The sequence below is a fragment of the Castor canadensis genome, chromosome 9 (genome assembly GCF_047511655.1).
Source record: "Castor canadensis chromosome 9, mCasCan1.hap1v2, whole genome shotgun sequence".
NCBI lineage: Eukaryota > Metazoa > Chordata > Mammalia > Rodentia > Castoridae > Castor > Castor canadensis.
Genome location: NC_133394.1, coordinates 97,804,251 through 97,818,752, shown reverse-complemented (window position 1 = coordinate 97,818,752; position 14,502 = coordinate 97,804,251). Strand labels below are relative to the sequence as shown.

Below are 14,502 nucleotides of genomic sequence, written 5' to 3'. Positions count from 1 at the left end.
TGGTGGTCCAAAGCCAGTCCCAGCAATTAGTTCAAGACACCCTGTTTCAAAAACACCCAATATAAAAAAGGACTGGCAGAGTGGCTCAGGTGGTAGAGTGCCTGCCTAGCAAGCCTGAGGCAAAAGAAAAAGAAAACAAAACAAAACAAAAGAAAGAAGGAAGGAAGGAAGGAAGGAAAGAAACAAAAGGAAGGAAGGAAGGGGAAAGAAAGAAAGGAGAGAGAAAAGAGGAGAGAAGAGTGAAAGAAACAAAGAAAATTTTAAAATACCTGAAACTATATAGGTTTAGGCAATGACTTTCACAATTGGACTTCAACAGATCAGGAAATAACAATAAAAACTGACAAATGGAATTGTGTCAAACGAAAACACTCTGCACAGCAGAGGAAACAAAAGGGTGAAGAAACAGCCTACAGAATGGAAGAAAATCTTCACCAATTATTCATCTGACAGATACTAATATCCAGAACATATAAAGAACTCAAAAAACTAAAAAACAAAAGAACAAATAATCCAATCAGTAAATGGACAAGTGAACTGAATACTTTTCAAATGAACATATACAAATACATGAAAAAATGCCACTCAAAAAATACAATTCAATCCCTATCACCAATAGATAGGTTATCCAAACAAAAAATCAATAAAAATATCCTAGAACTAAATCACACCATAGACCAAATGGACCTAGCTGATGTCTACAGAATATTTCATCGAACTTCTGCACAATACACATTCTTCTCAGCAGCCCATGGAACCTTTTCCAAAATGATCATATCTTAGAGCACAAAGCAAGCCTCAACAAATACAAGAAAACAGAAATAATCCCATGCATTCTGTCTGACCACAATGCATTAAAACTAGAAATCAACAACAAAAACAGCAGTAAAAAACATGCAAACAATTGGAAGCTGAACAACACATTACTCAGTGATGAATGGGTCGCTGATGAAATAAAAGAGGAAATTAAAAGGTTCCTGGAAGTTAATGAAATGAAAACATGACCTACCAGAACTTATGAGACACAGCAAAGGCAGTCCTAAGAGGAAAGTTTATAGCCATGAGTGCATATGTCAAAAGGACAGAAAGATCTCAAATCAATGACCTAACACTATAGCTGAAACTCCTAGAAAAACAAGAACAAACAAATCCCAAAACAAGCAGAAGGAAAGAAATAATTAAGATAAGGGCTGAAATCAATGAAATAGAAACAAACAAACAAAAAAATAAAGAATCAATGAAAAAAAAAGCTGGTTCTTTGAAAAACTAAATAAGATTGTCTTAAATGAGGACAGAAAAAACCCAAACTAGTAAAATCAGAAATTCAAAAGGAGAAATGACAACAAACACCATGGAAATCCAGGAAATCATCAGAGACTACTTTGAGAGCCTGTACTCTAATAAATTTGAAAATCTAAAAGAAATGGACAGATTTCTAGATACATATGATCATCTAAAACTGAACCAAGAGGCTATTAATCACCTGAATAGATCCATAACACAAAAAGAAATTGAAGCTGCCATCAAGAGCCTCCCAAAAAAGAAAAGTCCAGGACCTGACAGATTCACTGCTGAATTCTATCAGACATTTAAAGAAGAACTGATACCAACCCTCCTTAAACTGTTCCACGAAATAGAAAGGGAAAGAACACTGCCTAACTCATTTTATGAAGCCAATATTACTCTCATCCCAAAACCAGACAAAGACACCTCCAAAAAGGAGAACTACAGGCCAATTTCCCTAATGAACATCAATGAAAAAAACATCAATAAAATAATGGCAAACCGAATCCAACAACACATCAAAAAGATTATTCGCCACAACCAAGTAGGCTTCATCCCAGGGATGCAGGGGTGGTTCAACATACACAAATCAATAAATGTAATAAACCACATTAACAGAAGCAAAGACAAAAACCACTATCATCTCAATAGATGCAGAAAAAGCCTTCGACAAGATCCAACACCACTTCATGATAAAAGCTCTAAGAAAGTTAGGAATAGAAGGAATGTACCTCAACATTGTAACGGCTATATACAACATCATTCTTAACAGTGAAAAACTGAAACCATTCCCCCTAAAATCAGAAACGAGACAAGGGTGCCCACAATCCCCACTCCTATTCAACATAGTACCAGAATTTCTAGTCAGAGCAATTAGGTAAGAAGAAGAAATAAAAGGAAAAAAATAGGTAAAGAAACTGTCAAAATATCCTTATTTGCAGACAATATGAACCTATACCTTAAGACCCAAAAAACTCTATCCAAAAACTCTTAGATACCATAAACAGCAACAGTAAGGTGGCAGGATACAAAATCAACCTACAAAAATCATTACTTTTTTTATATACCAACAATGAACAAACTGAAAGGAATACATGGAAACAATAACATTCACAATAGTCTCAAAACACAGGAAAGAGTAGGAAATACTCTGGAGTTAGTAGGTATAGGTAAGAACTTTCTCAATGGAACCCCAGCAGCACAGCAACTAAGAGATAGCATAAATAAATGGGACTTCATAAAACTAAAAAGCTTCTGTTCATCAAAAGAAATGGTCTCTAAACTGAAGAGAACACCCACAGAGTGGGAGAAAATATTTGCCAACTATACATCAGACAAAGGACTGATAGCCAGAATATATAGGGAACTTAAAAAACTAAATTCTTCCAAAACTAATGAACCAATAAAGAAATGGGCAAGTGAACTGAACAGAACTTTCTCAAAAGAAGAAATTCTAATGGCTAAAAAACACATGAAAAAATGCTCACCATCTCTAGCAATAAAGGAAATGCAAATTAAAACCACACTAAGATTCCACCTCACCCCTGTTAGAATAGCCATCATTAGCAACACCACCAACAACAGGTGTTGGCGAGGATGCGGGAAAAAGGAACCCTCATACACTGTTGGTGGAAATGTAAACTACTACAACCACTCTGGGAAAAAATCTGGAGGCTACTTAAAAAGCTAAACATTGATCTACCATTTGATCCAGCAATACCACTCTTGGGGATATACCCAAAAGACTGTGACACAGGTTACTCCAGAGGCACCTGCACACCCATGTTTATTACAGCACTATTCACAACAGCCAAGTTACGGAAACAGCCAAGATGCCCCACTACTGACAAATGGATGAAGAAAATGTGGTATCTATACACAATGGAATTTTATGCAGCCATGAAGAAGAATGAAATGTTATCATTCGCTGGTAAATGAATGGAATTGGAGAACATCATTCTGAGTGAGGTTAGCCTGGCCCAAAAGACCAAAAATCATATGTTCTCCCTCATATGCAGACATTAGATCAAGGGCAAACACAACAGGGGGATTGAACTTTGATCACAAGATAAAAGTGAGTGCACACAAGAGAGATATGAGGATAGGTAAGACACCTAAAAAATTAGCTAGCATTTGTTGCCCTCAATGCAGAGAAACTAAAGCAGTTACCTTAAAAGCAACTGAGGCCAATAGGAAAAGGGGACCAGGAACTAGAGAAAAGATTAGATCAAAAATAATTAACCTAGAAGGTAACACACATGCACAGGAAATTAATGTGAGTCACCTTTCTGTATAGCTAGCCTTATCTCAACTAGCAAAAACCTTTGTTCCTTCCTATTATTTCTTATACTCTCTCTTCAACAAAATTAGAGATAAGGGCAAAATAGTTTCTGCCGGGTATGGAGGGGACTGGGGGGAGAAGGAGGGGGCAGAGTGGGTGGTAAGGGAGGGGGCAGGGGCAAGGGGGAGAAATGACCCAAGCCTTGTATGCACATATGAATAATAAAATAATAAAAAATAAACTAAAAAAAAACAAAAAAAACAATAGCCTCAAAAAAAATCAAATACCTAGGAGTAAATTTAACAAAGGATGTGAATGACCTCTTTACAAGGAGAATTTAAACTTCTGAAGAAAGAGATCGAGGAAGACTACAGAAGATGGAAAGATCTCCCATGCTCATGGATCAGTAGAATCAACATAGTAAAAATGGCTATACTATCAAGAGCAATCTACATGTTCAGTGCAATTCTCATCAAAATCTCAATGACATTCATCACAGAGATTGAAAAATCTACCCTAAAGTTCATTTGGAAACACAAGACACTGCGAATAGCCAAGGCATTACTCAGCAAAAAGAGCAATGCTGTAGTTATCGCAACACCTGACTTCAAACTATATTACAAAGCAAAGCAATAAAAACAGCATGATACTGGCACAAAAACAGACATGAACAACAATGGAACAGAATAGAGGACCCAGATATGAAGCCACACAATTATACCCACCTCAATTTTGACAAATGTGCCAAAAATATACGATGGAGAAAAGACAGCCTCCTCAACAAATGTTGCTGGGAAAAGTGGTTGCCTGTCTGCAAGAAATAGAAACAAGATCCATATCTATCACCCTGTACTAGTATCAACTCAAAATGAATCAAGGACCTAAATATCAGACCTGAAACTCTGAAGTTACTACAGGAAGGAGCAGGAGACACTCTGGAACAAATAGGTATAGGCAAATGCTTCCTCAATAGAACCCCAGCAGCCCAGCAACTAAGAAAAAGGATGAATAAATGGGACTTCATAAAATTAAAAAGCTTCTGCACAACAAAAGAAATTGTCTCTAAACTGAAAAGACCACCCACAGAGTGGGAGAAAATATTTTCCAGCTATACATCAGACAAAGGACTGATAACCAGAATATACAGGGAACTTAAGAAACTAAACTCTCTCAAAATCAATGAACCAATTAAGAAATAGGCAAATGAACTAAATAGAACTTTTTCAAAAGAAGAAATTCAAAAGGCCAAAAAATACATGAAAAAATGCTCACCATCTCTGGCCATAAAGGAAATGCAAATCAAAACCACACTAAGATTCTACCTCACCCCTGTTAGAATAGCCATCCAAAACACCACCACCACCAAGTGCTGGTGAGGATGTGGGAAAAAAGGAACCCTAATTCACTGCTGGTGGGACTGCGAGCTGATGCAACCACCCTGAAAAAAAATTTGGAGACTTCTTAAAAAACAAAGACCTGCCAAATGATTCAGCAATCTCACTCCTGGGGATATACCCAAAGGAATGCAACACAGGTTACTACTGCAGAGGCACCTGCACACCCATGTTTATTGCAGCACTACTCACAATAGCCAAGTTATGGAAACAACCAAGATGCCCCACTACTGATGAATGGATCAAGAAAATGTGGTACTTGTACACAATGGAATTTTATTCAGCCATGAAGAAGAATGACATCTTATCATTTGCAGGTAAATGGATGGAACTGGAGAACATCATTCTGAGCGAGGTCAGCCAGGCTCAGAAGACCAAAAATTGTATGTTCTCCCTCATATGCGGACTTTAGATCTAGGGCAAATGCAGCAATATGGCTGGATTTGGATCACAAGAAAAGGGACAGCACATATGGGAGATACAGGAATAGGCAGAAAACCCAAAACATGAAAGCGTTTGATGTCCTCACTCCAGAGGAGCTAATACAGAAACCTTAAAACGACAGGTTATCATTAGCAGGGGATCAGGAACCAATGTAAAAATCAGTTAGAGTTGAATCAACATGGGTCATAACACATGGGTACTTGAAAGCAATAATAGGAATCTTTCTGTATACCTATCCTTAACTCAACTAGCAAAAACGCTTTGTCTTTCTTATTATGCATATGTCTTTTCTTCAACAAAATCAGTGGTAAGGGCAGAACAGGACCTGCCTGAAACTGAAGGGGGAAGCGGGATGGGTGGGGTAGGGGGGCAGGATGGAGAAATGATCCAAACAATGTATGCACATGTGAATAAATGAACAAAAAAAAAGAAATAAATTTAAAAATAAAGAAATACAATTCAAAATGACATTGAGATTTGATCTCATTCATCAAGAAATCTCAGAAATGACATCTGATCTCATTCATCTAGAAAACAATAAACATTGACAAGGATGGAGGTAGGGGAGGAAATCCTTATACACTGATGATGGGAATGTAAATTAGTACAGCCAAAATGTAAATCAATATGGAGGTTCCTCAAAAAACAAAAACAGAACTATAATATGATGTGGCTATACCACTCCTGGGTATGTAGCCAAAGGGTTTTTTTTTTTTGGGCGGGGGGAGTGTTTGTTTTGAGATGTAAGCTCTTAAGCCAGGTGTATTGGCAAACTCATGAACTAAGGCTAAGTCTGAGGCCAGTCTGAACTATATAACAAGGACTTGTCTCTTAAAATCAAGAGCTGGGGATGTAACTCTGATAGAGCACTTGCCTAGCATTCACAAAGCCTTAAAACCAATCCCTAATTGGACTATGAGCACATGATAAAAGCGAGAGCACACAAGGGAGGGGTGAGGATAGGTAAGACACCTAAAAAACTAGCTAGCATTTGTTGCCCTTAACGCAGAGAAACTAAAGCAGATACCTTAAAGCAACTGAGGCCAATAGGAAAAGGGGACCAGGAACTAGAGAAAAGGTTAGATCAAAAAGAATTAACCTAGAAGGTAACACCCACACACAGGAAATCAATGTGAGTCAATGCCCTGTATAGCTATCCTTATCTCAACCAGCAAAACCCCTTGTTCCTTCCTATTATTGCTTCTACTCTCTCTACAACAAAATTAGAGATAAGGGCAAAATAGTTTCTGCTGGGTATTGAGGGGGGGAGCGGGAGGGGGCGGAGTGGGTGGTAAGGGAGGGGGTGGGGGCAGGGGGGAGAAATGAACCAAGCCTTGTATGCACACATGAATAATAAAAGAAAAATGAAAAAAAAAAGAAAAAAAAAAAAAAAAACCAATCCCTAGCCCACACAAGTCTATAGACAGAACTAGAGTTTTTAAAACTGTTTTACAGTGGTACTAGTATCACAACAAATAAAAGTAAGAAAAAAATATAGACTCTTCTTAAAATATTGTCAAAAGAAGATAGCAAAGGAAAAATTAATCATAGCAATTTGAAAGCAATAATTGTGGGGAAAATATGGTTTCATGTTTATAATTCATTAAACTATGCATTTCATACAGTCTTGCTCCACAACTCATTGACCACTCACCAAAATAACATTTTCAAAAGGTAAATCACATCATATTTGATTTAAAGCTCTCTGCTGGCTTTTCACTACATTTACAATAAATTCAAAGTCATTATCCTGCCTGGTTCTCAAGATTTTCCCTTTTACTCATCATTCATCTTCTTCTGCTCAGGGGCTTTGTGCTTCCCAGGAAGGGCTGGAGCCTCATCATCACTCAAGTACCAAGGCAAATATAATTGCCTTAGACAGAATTTACCTGGTTGGCAATTACCTTAAACCAATCATCTTACTGTCATGTTACCCTATTTAATTTTATTTTCTTTGTGGCATTTATCAGTTTGAAATTCTACTTTATTATCTGACTCATCTTCACTAGAATCAAATTTCCTTGGGAGTAGCATTATTTTGTTGCTCAGTTATGTTTCTAAGAACAAGCAAAGAAATATCTAAAATATATTTACTGAATGAAAGACGGTGAACATTAACAAGTGGTCGAGAACTGCCAAGTTTAAGTCCTCAAATAATTATTAGTTTCTTTTGCAGACAGGCTCCATATCCCTTTTAAAAAGTAGTATCCAGATGTATATACAATTGTCAAGAGTTACCTAACCAGTATAAAACACAGCAGAATTGTACCGTTTTTCAATAAATACCACTTAAAATGATAGTGTCTCTTTTTTTTTTGACAGCTATGTTACACAACTGGCTTCAATTTTATCAACTAAAATTCCTTTTTCAAAAATGAGGGGTTTTTTGGGGGGTGGCTGAAGGCCTGGTTCAAGAGATAGAGCTCCTGCCTAATAAACATGTGAAAGAAAATCATCAGTCTTGAATCTCTCTAAAAATTATCTTTTTGTGTCATTAGCATGCTCATGAATAGACTCCAGAATCTACTTATTCCAGAGGAGAAAATCAGTAATAATGATAATAAATTTTAAAGAATATTATAAAATGTATACTTGAGATACTCTGTATTTGACAAATTCACAGTCTATTACAGAAGAACTTCATGTCCACTTTTATAATCAGGAACTCATAATGACCTCAGAAACTGAGAATTAACTTACGCTCTCACAAGGAAGATACATGGAAGAAAAATTAATAGAAGAAATTTCTCTCCTCAAAACACACAGCATTTCACTAAGATATGTTAAAGGACCATAAGAAATACAGCATTTACAACTTCTCCATATATAGTATATATCTACTTTCTATACCTTTGATATAATAGATAATGAAAAAGTAACTTTTGAATCAACCCAGAGAAATAAACTAAGGGAAGATTCTATTAGCACTGGAGGAATGATCTTTTGCCAGAGAAGATGACAGTAAAAACAATCCCCACACCAGGCTCTGGTGCCTCATGACTGTAATCCTTGCTACTCAGGAGGAAGAAATCAGGATTGCCATTTGAAACCAACCTGGGCACTTGGTTTGCAAGACCCTATCTCAAAAATACCCAACACACTAGTCTGGAGGTATGGCTCAAGCGGTAGAGCACATTTTTTGCAAGTACAAAGCCCTGAGTTCAAATCCCAGTCTCACCAAAAAACAAAAAGATCAAAAACCAAAAATACCCAACACAAAAAACAGGGCTGGCAGAGTGACTGCCTACTAAGTGAAAAGCCGAGTTCAAACCCAGTACCACCAAAAACAAAAACAAAAAAAAAAACCCAAGAAAAGTGAAGCAAGGCAAAGCATTCATACAAGACATTATATTATATGAAAATATACATATATAATAAATATGTTATCACTTTAATACTAGACAAACTAAAAGTTCTTAAATATTCAAGTTCCATGAAATAAGTCATGCATAAAGTTACTAACAAAGCATAAAGAGGGAGGGTTTTTTTATGCCTTTAGTGTTAAGATATAGTGATAACCATGATTGACTGCCATAGGCCCTGCCTTCTGCAGATTATATTCTGGTGGGGAAGACACCCAAGAAAAAAAGTAAAACAAATAAAAATAATCATGCTTTGAGATAAGTGCTAAAAAGGAACGTGTGAGGAGAACGTGTAAAGTAGGGTTGGGATAGCCTACTTTAGAAAACATACTTGGGAAAGGGATCTCTGAGTAGGTACATTTAGAATCAAACAGGAACAAATGAAAAGGAAGTTATGCTAGCATGACAAATGACCACAGATTAAGCGATTTAAAACACCACAAACTGATTATCTCCAGAGTTCTGTTAAATCAGAAATCAGTTTAGGCTAGGCTATTTAGTCCACTCTAGTTTTGCAATGTGGAAAACAAGATATCAACTAACCTGGGCTCTTTCTTTTTTTCCCTACTGGGAACTGAACCCCAACTTCATGAATGCTAGGTAAGCCTATCACTTAGCTACACTCATAGGCCCTGGGCTTTTGAAGTTCTGGGAAACCAGAGCCAAACTCACTGAGGTTGTTGGTTAGATTCAGTTTCTTGTCATTGTAATGCCTAGTTCCCTATTTCCTTACTGGCTGCCAGCTAGAAGTTGCTCTCAGCTTCTAGAGGCTAATAGCGTTCCCTGGCTAGTGGTCCTCTTCACCACCAAAGCTGACAACAGTGAATAAAATCCTTCTCATACTTCATACTTCTCTGACCTCTGCTTTTGCCTCATCTTTCCATCTTCCAGCTAATAAATGCCCTCTGCTAATTTTAAAGTCTGATGTCACTAAAATGGATCCATACAGATAATCTAGGATAATCTTTCTATTTTAAGGTACTTATCCTAATCACATCTGCGAAGTCTGTGCTTTATAACAGGTTATATATTCACAGGTTCTGGGGATTTGGACATGGACATTTTGAGAGTGACATTCTACCTACCACAGTCAGAAAAACACTGTTCCAAGAAATGAGACAGCAAATAAAGGTATAAGGCAGGAAGAGCATGGCCTGCATAGGACATGCATTGGAAGAAAACCCATAGATGCAGCAGAGTAAGAAGAATGATAGTAGAACAATAAACTGCTACATAAGAGTAACTTTTTTCTATTTAAATTATACAATTTTAAAATCTATTTAGATTTTACAATTTTTGTCATTCTAAAGTTAAAGATGGAGTCTAGGCCTAATTTCCAGTCCATTTTAACTCCCTACATATCAAATGCCATTAATATTTTTCAAATCTGTATAGAGAAAACTCTTTTAATTGGCATTTTGCAACACTAAACATTTTGGTTCTTGCATTCAAACATTGCAACATTTATTTTTATTTGATCATAATACTGATAAAATTTATATTTAGATATCAGGAGGCAAAAACTAAATTTAAAAAGAACTCAAAACATAAAGAGAAACATAAATTCTTTCTAAAAATTAAAAAAACAAAAAATTTTTTTTCCAATAACTTCCCACAAGATTCATAGGTCAGTGCTTTGTGGTTAAATGTTTATAAGGAGAATTGCACCTGTGCTGTGTGGTCTGTTTTTAAATAAACTTGCACCTGCAGTTGCTTTTCATAGAACTGCCATTTGGGATACTACATGTCAGTTGTTTGACATCACACAAAGTTCACCCTCACCACACTATCCAGTATTCTAATTTACAAATTGCCTACTTACAAAAATTCATTTGAAAAAATGTGCTTAGAGTTTATGATCATTTCTCTAGACACACAATAATAAACAAGGTTCTCAGCCCTCAAAGAACAATAATATATTCCTTTCAGTTCACAAACACCAGTGATCTGGTCCCTCTTTGCTTTAAGGAAACTTCCAATCTATTTTGAGGGGAGGTTTCTGCTATAGTTAAATATGTCTACTTTTCTTTTCCTGTAGTATGATTTGTTAATTCCTGTTTCAGAATCACTTTTTGCTGTCATTTCCTTACCATGAATTTCTTTATCTTTCTTTTCAACCAAGCCTTATCAAAAACCCTAAAATCTTTAATTCTATTAAGTGCCTACTTAATGTTATCCCATTCGGTTCACTCATTTACTCATAATAAATTGCTAATAAATTCATCTTATAGCTCCACAGACCATTTTCCATGAATTGGCATATTACTTTACCTTAGTTTATTCTCTTTTCTTCATATGTATATAATTTCTCTCCTATACTAAATTAATTCTTCTAGATGCAGAGAGCAGTTCACAAATGGTATACTTTTTAAAGGATATGAAGAGACATCAAAAGGAAACTATAGGGCTGAAGATGTAGCTCAATGGTAGAGCACTTGCCTAACATTTGCAAGGCCCTGCGTTTGATCCCTATCACTGAAAAAATAAGAACTAAGAAAAGTAAAATGTCATTTCCTTTCATTTATAAAATGGGCATGGCTGCAATACATGCTTCATGAGATTAATGAGAATTACTAAGTGTTAAGCACCTATAACATGACTGCAACAAAAACACTCAATTGTTTTAGTATCTATTATTATTCTTCTTTATATTAAGGAAAGATAGCATCTTCATTCACATTGTTATAAATATTCCCAAGTATTAAGGTAGGAAGAATAACGGCCCATCAAAGAGCTCTATGTCCTAATTCTCAGAACCTGTGGATATGTTACATTACATGGTGGAGGGGAATTTAGGTTGCAGACAGAATTAAGGTTGCTAATTAACTGACTTTCAGATGAAATCATCCTGCATTGTCCAAATGGGTCCAATGTAATCACAAAGAACCTTATAAGTGAAAGTATACAGGAGAGTTGGTAAGAGACATGCTAAAATCCTGCACTACTGGCTTTGAAGCTGAAGGAAAGAGCAATGAGCCAGGGAATGTGGACAGCCTTTATATTTTTCAAAACATGTATCTTTTAACATTTAATATAGTGCTATGTCCTATGGAAAATTAAAATAGTTTACATGCATATAAATTTGGCATTATTGTGATTATTATAGAGATGACCATAATATATACTTGGTTATTATATTTTCATCCAATTCCACTCATTAACTACAAAAAATAAGTTTTCAAATATAATGTCAGAATATTATTAGTGATTTGTGTTTACCAAAAAGTAAACACAGTAATGTGTTCTGTATTATTTTATATGTTGTATACAGTACATTAACTATAGTAGTTGGTAACCACAGTATGAAGGAATTTCCTAATATGCCAATAGGAGAGACAAAAGTAAATTGAAAGAAAATAAAGTATTACAGTAAATAAACAATTTTATCAGGTTATGGATCTACCTCAGTGGTACAGTGCTTGCTTAGCATGCACAAAGCCCTGAGCTTGATTTCCAGCACCACAGAAAATAATTTTATCAAAATCACAGAAGGAAAAACAAAGACTACATCTTCCCAAAATTAATAAAGGAACAACAGATCGATCTTTGAATAATATCCTCAAATTAAACTTTATGATTTTTACCTGTAGTTTGAACATACCTGCTACATTCATGACTTCCCAGGCCCTTATCTCTGGGCCCTACAAGTTTTTCAACGGTGATAATATACTAGAAAACAGTATAATACAAAATAGTTCAGAAAAACAATCTCAGAGACAGACTTGAGTTCACTTATCAGTTATATATCCTTGGGCAAATTACTTCATATTTCTGAGGCTCATACGTAAAAAAAGGACAGGAATGGCACCATTCTTATAGGTATGTTGTGAGAATTAAGATAATGGATTTAAAGTATAGTGGTAACATTGCTACTCTACAGCAATATCATAGAGCTAATTACGTGTTACACAGTGCCTGACACATAATTAGTCCCTACAAAAACACTTCATATTATTGACACAGGGTCTCAGTAACTTTGCCCTGGCTGGCCTTAACATGTGTGCTAACACACCCGGCTAAATTTTAAAGCTTCACCCTTTTTTGTTTTGTGATACTGAGGTAGTGAACTCAGGGCCATGCAAGTGTTTACCATTTGAGACATGCCTCCAGCAACTTTTCCTTAAATTTTTTGAATATGATAAAAATATGGAAGCTTTATTCATATATATTTTTTGTCAATAATTTTCATGATTTATCTTCACAAAGTTGGAGTTCTTAAACTTGAATGGTTTACTTTGCATATTTAATTGCATATAGCTCATTTATTAATCCGAGCCTTTGACTCTTGGGAGATTGTTACATTTGAGTAAGTATTCCTCAAGGGCACATGTGTAAAGTCTTGGTCCCTAGTCTGTGATACAATTGAGAGGTGATGGAACCAAAAAGAGGTAGGGTCTAGTTGAAGTCTTCCAGTCATATGGGGGCATGCTCTTAAAGGAGATTATAGGACCTTAGTTTTTTGTTCTCTCTCTCTGTAGCTTCCTAGCCACCATGAGGTGAGCACCTTGTTTCTCAATGTGCTGCTCACCATGATATGCTGCTTCATCACAGGCCCCAAAACAATGGAGCCAATTGATCATGGACTAGAATGTCTGAAACTGGGAACTAAAAAACACCCTTTTCTCTTTTTTAAGTTGATTAACTCAAGTATTTTGCTAAAATAGTTACTGAAAGCTGACACAAAGATAGTCCTACAACTTAGTGGCAAGCACATAGTATATTATTCTTTTGGTCTACTAGTTCATGTGTGCTAGCTACTTAAGTAAAAATAATCCAAAATCATACTTTGTTTTTAGTTAAATATCAAATATGGCCCTATGTTCTAACTGAATTTTTAAAATCCCCAAATCTCTCTAATTCAGATTTTTCTCCCCAACTTCAGACCCATATATATTGAACTATCCAGAAAACATCTAGACAGTGGAACATCTTCATAGACACCTCAAATGTAAAATGTTCAAAACTTAACTTCCCCTATTTCCTGCCATTTGCTAAACTCTTTCCTCTTGAATTTTATATATATATAGTGGAAAATACATCATCTACTCAGTTGTCCAAGAAAATCTAGCAGTCATTTTAATTCCTCTTTTCCTCATCCTTAATCATCTCTTAAATCCTATAATATTATCCATTAACTAGCCCTTAGTCTGTGTACTTTTCATATCCTTATTCCCAGAGCTCTATTTGAGACATTAAAATTCATCCTTAGAAGAATGCAAACACAGTCTCACAATAACTTCCTATCAGTAATTTTAAATCTTTTGATCAATTCTCCTAGCTTTCCCTATTTAAAACCCTCCAGTAGGATCCCCTTTCCCCTCAGCATAAAGTTTATTTTAACTTCTCAATATCCAAAATAAAAACGGATCAAGGTTACTTTTGAAAACAGCTTATTAAATTCTTAAGTTGTTTTGATTTCTTATCATTTGATTTTTTTTAAGTGAGATATCTCTATATTGCCCAGATTGGTCTTGAACTCTTGTGTTCAAGTGATCGTCCTGTCTCAGCCTCAAGAGTAGCTGAGCCTACAGATGCATGCACCCAAGTCCAGATATAACTTGTTTTATCTGTTTGTTTTGAGGTACTGGGGCTTGAACACAGGGCCTACACCTTGAGTCACTCCACCAGCCCTTTTATGTGATGGGATTTTTTTTTTTTTTTTGAGATAAGGTCTCACAAACTATTTTCCTGGGCTGGCTTTGAACTGGAATCCTCCTGATCTCTGCCTCCTGAGTAG

General features: G+C 35.9%; 1 protein-coding gene across 1 annotated transcript in view; it reads right to left on the bottom strand.

Moving 5' to 3' along the window:
- Jchain (joining chain of multimeric IgA and IgM) overlaps positions 1–14,502 on the bottom strand; it is a 34,643-nt gene that overhangs the window by 15,022 nt on the left and 5,119 nt on the right. The gene's annotated exons all lie outside the window — the stretch shown is intronic.